Genomic DNA, 9240 nt, shown 5'->3' on the forward strand with positions numbered 1-9240 from the left:
GAAGTATACAAATACATTTACAGTTTTGGGAGAGGAGAATGGAGAAGATCTTTGAAGTGTTCATAGCTTGTAGTGACTCTTAGAAGGGAAGGAAGCAAGTTCCATTTTTTAGCTGTAGTATAGGAAAGTAGAAGTTGGCCAGGGGGTCGTTTGGGTTTGTATACTGAAATACGATTCTGGTGGCTGGATCTTAGGGGCCTGAGAGGAGTATATAAGGGCAAGATGTTAGATAATGCAGGGCAAGCAGTAGGTTTAAAAATTAGTTTGTGTGCAGTAGTAAGTTGGAGGTAATCGAGGTGATTAGGGAGTTCTAGCCATTGGAGACTACGGAGGCAGATGCAATGGTGTGCAGAATGAGTGGAGTTAGTAGCGAATAGAAGAGGTGAGATTGGTTAGAAGAGGAGCACCATACAGTAGAGAAGGAAGAAGGTAGGTAGTGGCGAGAGTTTGTCTTGTAGATGGAGTAAGAAAGTTGGCATTTCTATAAAGCATACCGAGCTTCTGATGTGTTTTTTTTATGTTTAGTTGAATATGAGTATTAAATTTCAGGTGTTCATCAATGGTAACTCCGAGTAATTTTGCACAACTAACAACATCTACTGGGGACTGGGAGAGGCTGGAAATTTTGAAGCTGGTGAGCTTTTCTATGATGCCCGAGTGGGGTATTGTGTCAAATGCTTTTGCTAGGTCAAGGTAGGCTGTGTGAACTGCCTTACCCTCATCAATGGCCTTAGTGACTGTTTAAGTTCAAGAGGCAGGATCTGCCCTTGACAAAGCCAAATTGGGTAGGATCCAGTGTCTGTAGGTCCCCAATGTCTTTATTTATGAGTTCCATTATGATCCTCTCCATAGCTTTGCAGACAAGGCTCGCTGCTTATGGGGGCGGTAATCCAGGGTCCCAGAGAAGCACCGCCTTTGTGGAGTGGGGACTGACCAGTTGCGCATTCACCATTCTTGGGGTAACGATCCTGTAGTAAGATTAAACAGCAGCCTTATGTGTGGGTTTAGTTCCTCATTGAGTTCGTAGCACACAGCCGGGACACCACCCCGTCCCATTGATGCTGTGTTTTTGCTTTAGAGAGAGCAGCTCTCACCTGGGCATCTGAGATGTTTGGGAGGCTAGACTCTGGTGGGATAGATATTTCTCCTTTGGGGGAGGGAGGAGAATTGCACTGAACCTGTCTGCCAGTATGTTGGCAATGTCTGTGGGTTCAGTGATTTTTTTATCATTTTGGACTAATTCTGAGCATATCTGGGAGTTTCCACCCAGGTTTCTAACATAGCTAAAGAAGGCTTTATGATTGTCTTTGTGTCATTAGCGATTTTCTCTCAAAGTTGGCCTTGGATGATTTTATGAGTGATCGTAGTTTTTTGCTAGTATTGATCAGAGATGCCTTCCCATTTAGGGATTTTGCTCTGTCATGTAATAGCTTTCTCCTCTTGTTGTAGAGTTTGTTTATGTTGGCTGGAGTCCACCAGACCGGCTCCGAAAAGGTCTTGATTTTATTAGGGATTGCTTGATCCATACATTCCTGGAGGTGCTCAGAGAAGGCATTTGTAAGGGGTTTCAGCAGCTGGGTTGTGGTTTAGGATACCACTCCAGTCTTAAGAAGTGTGAAGTTTGCTTTTGAGAAGTTCTTCACTGTGGTCTTTTTTGCTGGGCATAGAGTTTATACACATTTCTGCTTTCTTCCAGCAGGGTGCACTGTGGTTAAATTTTTGAAGCTCAGCACATAATAGTTTTCTTACATTTGTAAAACAAGCCTGTGGAAAATATTAATATTTATAATGACCTAGAATTATTTACAAAATTCTGTCTAGCTGGGCTGGCAGACCCTCAGTTTATCACAAGCTGTTTCAAAGCATTTGAATTAACAAAGTCCAGAAACCTCAGGGCAGTCATGTTTGCGCTTGTGTATGTTGTCCAGTCTATGGAAGGATAGTTGAAATCTCCCATAACCAAAGAGTTTAGCTGTATAGGGAGTTAGTCTAGCAAGTCCAGGTAGTCGGTATGTTTCTCTTGGTTCATGGTGTGGGACCGGTAGCTAGCAATGATGTGATAGGGTGTTTTACCTATATTTATTTGTACCTGGAGTAGCCCCAGAGAATTGTGCTATTTAACAAGTCTAGAGGTATATTTGGATTTAATGAAGACTGATACCCTTCCAGCTTTGGTTCTTTCATGCTCATTTTGGGGTCTGAACATGTGGAAGGCATTGTAGCCTTGTACAGCTGGGGTACTCTCTGTGGCCTTGAACCAAGTCTCAGTGAATGCACAGACATCAGCATCTTCCAAAGTGAGGAGTGCTTCCAGGGAATGCAGTTTTCTGCTTAGGCACTTACACAAAAAGACAAGACATAATAGGCTTGAAAGAAAAAAGCAATACCTGTATTACAAAAAGTAAAAGTCTAGGTTGCTAACGCACATGTTTGTACACTGTTTATTTACAGTGGACAACACTGAATACTAGACAATTAACACAAGAAAAGAAAAGTACATTAAACACAGATGTGAGATTGTGTGAGATTGCACATAAGGAAGTGAGGAAGTGGTTGGAATTGCACTTGAATGAGTATACATTAATTTTAGTATGCAATAAATAAATAAATAGAATTTAAATAGAATTACTGTATGAAAAAAGGAAAAGAATGAGAGAGTAACAATCTGTCATTGTGTGTGAGTGGAGAGGTGTGTGTGAGTGGAGAGGTGTGTGTGCTGGGACAGGTGTGTTTGAGTGGAGAAGTGTGTGTGCTGGGTGAGGTGTGTGTGTGTGAGTGGAGAGGTGTGTGTGCTGGGTGAGGTGTGTGTGAATGGAGAGGTGTGCATGCTGGGAGAGGTGTGTGTGTGTGAGTTGAGAGGTGTGCATGCTGGGTGAGGTGTGTGTGAGTGGAGAGGTGTGTGTGCTGGGTGAGGTGTGTGTGAGTGGAGAGGTGTGTGTGATGGGTGAGGTGTGTGCTCCAGGAGAGGTGTGCATGCTGGGTGAGGTGTGTGTGAGTGGAGAGGTGTGTGCTCCGGGAGAGGTGTGAGTGCTGGGTGAGGTGTGTGTGAGTGGAGAAGTGTGTGTACTGGGTGAGGTGTGTGCTCCAGGAGAGGTGTGCATGCTGGGTGAGGTGTGTGTGAGTGGAGAGGTGTGTGTGCTGGGTGAGGTGTGTGTGAGTGGAGAGGTGTGTGTGCTGGGTGAGGTGTGTGTGAGTGGAGAAGTGTGTGTTCTGGGTGAGGTGTGTGAGTGGAGAGGTGTGTGTGCTGGGTGAGGTGTGTGTGAGTGGAGAAGTGTGTGTGCTGGGTGAGGTGTATGTGAGTGGAGAGGTGTGTGTGTTGGGTGAGATGTGTACTCCAGGAGAGGTGTGCATGCTAGGTGAGGTGAGTGTGAGTGGAGAGGAGTGTGTGCTGGGTGAGGTGTGTGTGAGTGGAGAAGTGTGTGTGCTGGGTGAGGTGTGCGTGAGTGGAGAGGTGTGTGTGCTGGGTGAGGTGTGTGTGAGTGGAGAGGTGTGTGTGCTGGGTGAGGTGTGTGCTCCAGGAGAGGTGTGCATGCTGGGTGAGGTGTGTGTGAGTAGAGAGGTGTGTGCTCTGGGATAGGCGTGCATGCTGGGTGAGGTGTGTTTGAGTGGAGAGGTGTGTGTGTTGGGTGAGGTGTGTGTGAGTGGAGATGTGTGTGTGTGCTGAGACAGGTGTGTGTGAGTGGAGAAATGTGTGTGCTTGGAGAGGTGTTAGTGCTGGGAGAGGTATGTGTGAGTGGAGAAGAGTGTGTGCTGGGTGAGGTGTGTGTGAGTGGAGATGTGTGTGTGCTGTTAGAGGTGTGTGTGAGTGCAGAGGTGTTAGTGCTGGGAGAGGTATATGTGAGTGGAGAGGTGTGTGCTCCAGGAGAGGTGTGCATGCTGTGTGAGGTGTGCGTGAGTGGAGAAATGTGCATTCTGGGAGAGGTGGTAGTGCTGGGAGAGGTATGTGTGAGTGGAAAGGTGTGTGTGCTGGGAGAGGTGTGTGTGAGTGGAGATGTGTATGTGCTGGGAGAGGTGTGCATGCTGGGTGAGGTGTGTGTGTGAGTGGAGATGTGTGTGTGCTGAGAGAGGTGTGTGTGCTGGGAGAGGTGTGTGTGCTGCGAGAGGTATGTGTGAGTGGAGTGGTGTGTGTGAGTGGAGATGTGTGTGTGCTGGGAGAGTTGTGTGCTCCAGGAGAGGTGTGTATGCTGGGTGAGGTGTGTGTGAGAGGAGAGGTGTGTGTGCTGAGAGAGCTGTGTACTCCATGAGAGGTGTGCATGCTGGGTGAGGTGTGTGTGAGTGGAGATGTGTGTGTGCTGGGACAGATGTGTGTGAATGGAGAGGTGTGTGTGAGTGGAGATGTGTGTGTGTTGGGAGAGTTGTGTCCTCTGAGAGAGGTATGCATGCTGGGTGAGGTGTGTGTGAGTGGAGATGTGTGTGTGAGAGGAGAGGTGTGTGTGCTGAGAGAAGTGTGCATACTGGGTGATGTGTGCATGCTGGGAGAGGTGTGTGTTCTGGGGGAGGTGTGCTTTCCAGGAAAGGTGTGCATGCTAGGGAAGTGTGTGTGCTAGGAGAAGTGTGCTTGGAGATGTGTGTGCTGGGAGAGTTGCATGTGTGAGAGGAGAGGCAGGTGTGCTGAGAGAAGTGTGCATTCTGGGAGATGTGTGCATGCTGGGAGAGGTGTGTGTTCTGGGGGAGGTGTGCTTTCCAGGAAAGGTGTGCATGCTAGGGAGATGTGGGTGCTAGGAGAAGTGTGCTGGGAGATGTTTGTGCTGGGAGAGGTGTGTGTAAGTGCAGAGGTGTGTATGCTGGGAGAGGTGTGTGTGCTAGTGGAGTTGTGTGTGCTGGGATAAGTGTTTGTGATACCAGAGGTGTGTGTGCTGGGGGAAGTGTGTGAGAGGAGAGTTGTATCTTTTGGGAGAGGTGTTTGTGCTGCTGGAGGTGTGTGTTTGCTGAGAGAGGTGTGCATGCTGGGAGAAGTATGTGTGCTGGGGGAGGTGTGTGTTAGAGGAGAGGTGTGTATGCTAGGAGATGTATGTAAGAGGAGAAGTGTGTGTGAGAGGAGAGGTGTGCATGCTGGGAGATGTGTTTTTGCAGACAACTGATTGAATGTCTTGTTTATTGCTATGTGAAAGGACTGATTCCAATTTCCTGGTATAGCTACATCTCTCGCATACTGTATTTGTTTGCTTTAGGAGTAAGTGGTTGTCAGTATACATGAGGAAATTACTACATTGCCACAGGATGCCCTCATCAATCAGCCTGGATGGTGATATTTTGAGAAAGTGACTTTTCATTGTAGTAGGTTACACTGAAATATTAGTTGGGTAGTGGGCAAGCTGGATCAGCTTTTGCTTGCAGATTAACTTGACTAACTAACAAGGGGGCTTATTCTGTTGAGGATTAGGGGTGAAGGAGAGTGGTGACGCTGCTCAGTGCACAGCTGAGTTGCCCGCAGTACAGCTGATAAGCTTGGGAGGGTTCAACTAACAGATGTCTAGGGAAAAACATATTTGTAGGGTTTGCATCCATACAGGGCACCACTAACCCCTGTTGCATTGTGTGTAGCTACGCAGAAATGCAAGGCTTATATCAGGCAATATTGAATAGTTTTAAACTAGTCTGCCAGTAGGAAATCACTCAGTGATTCTTCCTCCAGCAATCGTCACCTCAGACAGGGCTACATCCACACTCTTCGGACGCAAGTGCAGGGGGATCTTCTTAACGTATGATGGCTGAATGTGTATTCAAGTGTATCAAAAGCAGGCTAAATTCAGCTAGTCTGGATCTAGTCTGTGCTATCTAAACAATGTTACAGCGCAAAAAAATGCAGATAATTTAGCAGACATAGACAGAAAAGCATTGAAAAAGGCACAAATTAATCCAGTAAACAGTTAAATGCAGTTGAAATAGTGCAGATAAAGCTCAAAAATAAACTTAACTTAATTTCTTGTTCTTAGCTTTGGATGGCTTGGATTCATAGAGGGTCTAACACAGACAAATGACTGGTGCCAAAGTCATGGTTTAAAACTCAATTCCAAGAAATGCATTATAGTGCCTTTTAGGAAAACTGCCACCCAGGCTAATTACTCCATCGGTAAGACACCCCTATGAGTTGACACAGTACTCAGGGCTCTGAGAACATATGTATACAGTAATGTAGCCTTTGAACAACATGCCAAAGGATGTTGGTAGGTTGGCATAATGATTAGGGTGTTTGTCTTACAGATGCAAGGTTCAGGGTTTGATTCTCACATGGGGTAATTGACTAGGTATAAAATGACCCACAAGAACAGTTAGCCTAGTAGTAATTTATGAACTTATGAACCTACGTGACCCTTGGTAGTAAGAAAATTATTCTGTGTTGCCCAATTTATAAGTAAAGGCATGGCAACAAGGTCCAAAAAAGTCATAGTGCCACTTTATTCATCTCTTATCAGACCCATCATTAAGTATAATGCCCCCTTTAGCATGTGCCAGACCAGATCTATGTCAGATTATCGAAGTTACAAAACTTTAAAATTCATATGGCTGAGACCATATGGTCGAAGTTTTGGAACTTCGAACATTACAAAAAAAAAAAAATAAACAAAAAAATCTATTTTTAACATTTTTGCAGGAGGCAAGCTCCCCTGAACCCCCCACATGGGTGGCTGTGTCCCCTACATCCCCTGCTAATTAAATATGCCAACTCTGAGATTGCATGCGGAAAACAGTAAATTCCCAATTTTGTGCTGTACTGATCTCTCTATTCAAAATGTTCAACATTTCAAAACTTTGAGCATATGATCACGACCATATGACTTTCAAAGTTTTGAAACTTTGACAATCTGATAGGGACAAAATGACCTGCCTGACCACATGCACATATGCAACAACTAAAACACCAAGAAAAGTTCCTTACCAGGAGAATCCAAGGTGTAAACATTGTCTTATATGGATCACCTTAAAGCTCTGTGTCTCCTACAGGTTATTGAGTGGTGAGCAAGGCCTGGCATACAAAGCATCCTCATATCCAGCTTTGATGGGCCTTTTGACATCCACAAAATGAACAGCATCAAAACCACTGGATCCAAGGATTTAAATTGTAATTGTTACATAAATAAGACATATTGGCAAGACAGATATGTGTCTCAGAGATCTCCCATGCTCTGGAAAAGGCTTCCTATCCACATGAAGCAGAGTCATTCCCTAACCCTATTTAAGCATAACCTTGACAAATGGATAGGAATTTGGAAATTCACCCCGGGTCTGGCCCCCATGTCTCTGATAGACAATTTTATTGTCCAATGCCTACCCCACCTCTGAAACAGATGTCCTTTGCAAGTTAAACGTTGGGACACCCTAACATCCTTCAAATTAAATCTAGATGATTGGATGACTACATATACATGTACTCCATGACTGACCTGTTTTGTCCTTTGTGAAAATTAGGGTACAGCATGAGAGCGTTTTTTGGCAAGGTATAAATGGTATCATGACTCAGTTGCCTTATATTTATATTATTTTTTATGTTGCCTTTGTTAACTGGACTGGTCCAACTGGGCATGGATTGTATATGGAGAAAGTAGGTCATCCTGGATGTGTAGATTCTTCATCTGTTAGCTTGAGCTATGAAAAGGAATATGGCAAATAAGAACATTTCTTAGGATTCTGTTCTTACTAAATAAATTTTCCAAATTCACATTTTCCCATATGTAAAAATCACATCAGGGAATATCTTCTAGAGGTCAAATCAACAGGCTTTATAGTTTATAGATAAATATTAGGCTAACTACCCTGAAGGGCCATTTTAAGCCTTGCCAATAACTCAATGTCAGAATCAAACATTGTACTCTGTATCCATGAGGTGAAACATTTAACTGTTATGCCAAACCAACCCTCTTATGGGACAATGTGAACCTGGAAAGTGGTGTGAAAGTTGGAAAAATTCCAGGATAAGTGTTATTAGTTTCAGTTATAGTTCTCTGATAGTACAGACTTTTTAATGAACTTTATGAAATGGATAACAATGCAGGCTTGTAAATTTGATGAGTTGTGAACTGTTTCATTGAGAAAGGAATGACAGATCATAAGGTCAAGATAGAGGCTTTGACCACTAGGTGAAGAAGTTGACCAAGTTTTTCCTCAATTCTCAAATAAATTTAAACAGGGGGGTTTTAACAGTAAAAATGATGGAATGTGAAAAATGAATATTCTTCCAGTACAGCTTTCAAAGGATTTTTAAAATTACCTTTAAAGAACATTTAGTTGAAACCCATAACAAAATGGAAGACACCTAATCTAGAGTTAGAACTTGAATGAGGTACATCAAACATAAAGGACAAGATCACACGATTATTTCCCAGGAGTCAGAAAAGAGCTCAGCAGTGCACACATATCATTTCAAATCAATCCAGTGATCCAAAAGGACATATCATTTCAAATCAATCCAGTGATCCAAAAGGACATATCATTTCAAATCAATCCAGTGATCCAAAAGGACATATCATTTCAAATCAATCCAGTGATCCAAAAGGACATATCATTTCAAATCAATCCAGTGATCCAAAAGGACATATCATTTCAAATCAATCCAGTGATCCAAAAGGACATATCATTTCAAATCAATCCAGTGATCCAAAAGGCAGAAAATGGTCTATTTCTAGTCAATAAGCAGCTTCAGTGAATAGTACACCTGGGAATATCCACCAGAGGTGTCTTTAATGAAAAAATAAGTCAGTTGAATTTATTTATTTTTATTTATCACTTGTTAACTGGGAAAGTCCAACTTGGAACGAAGGTAATTTTCAGCAGAGGCCCAGGGAGAAATGTTCCAGATGCATGTCTTCGTAATGAATCTTTGAAGATTTTTGTGGCAAATATCTTATTTAAAGCACATGTATTACTGCTTTCATTTTTAAATTACTCATGTTTAAGTATGTCTTCTCACATTAGATGCCACAAGAGGTATTTCTCTAAATGTTCCACTACCACAAGTAGCATATGGACTTCCCATCATAGCTACCCATTCCAATCATAATATGAAAATACTATAAAAGACTGAAAATAAAATCATCAAATTTGCTCACCTCATCCCTCACAATAAACATCAATGCCTCGCAATCTCTAATTCCCAGGCTATGGGGGGCTTTCCCTCCTCAGTGCAATCACTTTTAACTTCATCAGTGACAGCCATTGCCACCCCAAAACCGTGCTTGTTTTCAGAAGCACATCTAATTCACTATGAAGCTCAAATGACACTCTATCAACTAGAACCTTATT

Source organism: Protopterus annectens, chromosome 2.part1 (assembly GCF_019279795.1).
Source record: "Protopterus annectens isolate FY-2018-M chromosome 2.part1, PAN1.0, whole genome shotgun sequence".
NCBI lineage: Eukaryota > Metazoa > Chordata > Ceratodontiformes > Protopteridae > Protopterus > Protopterus annectens.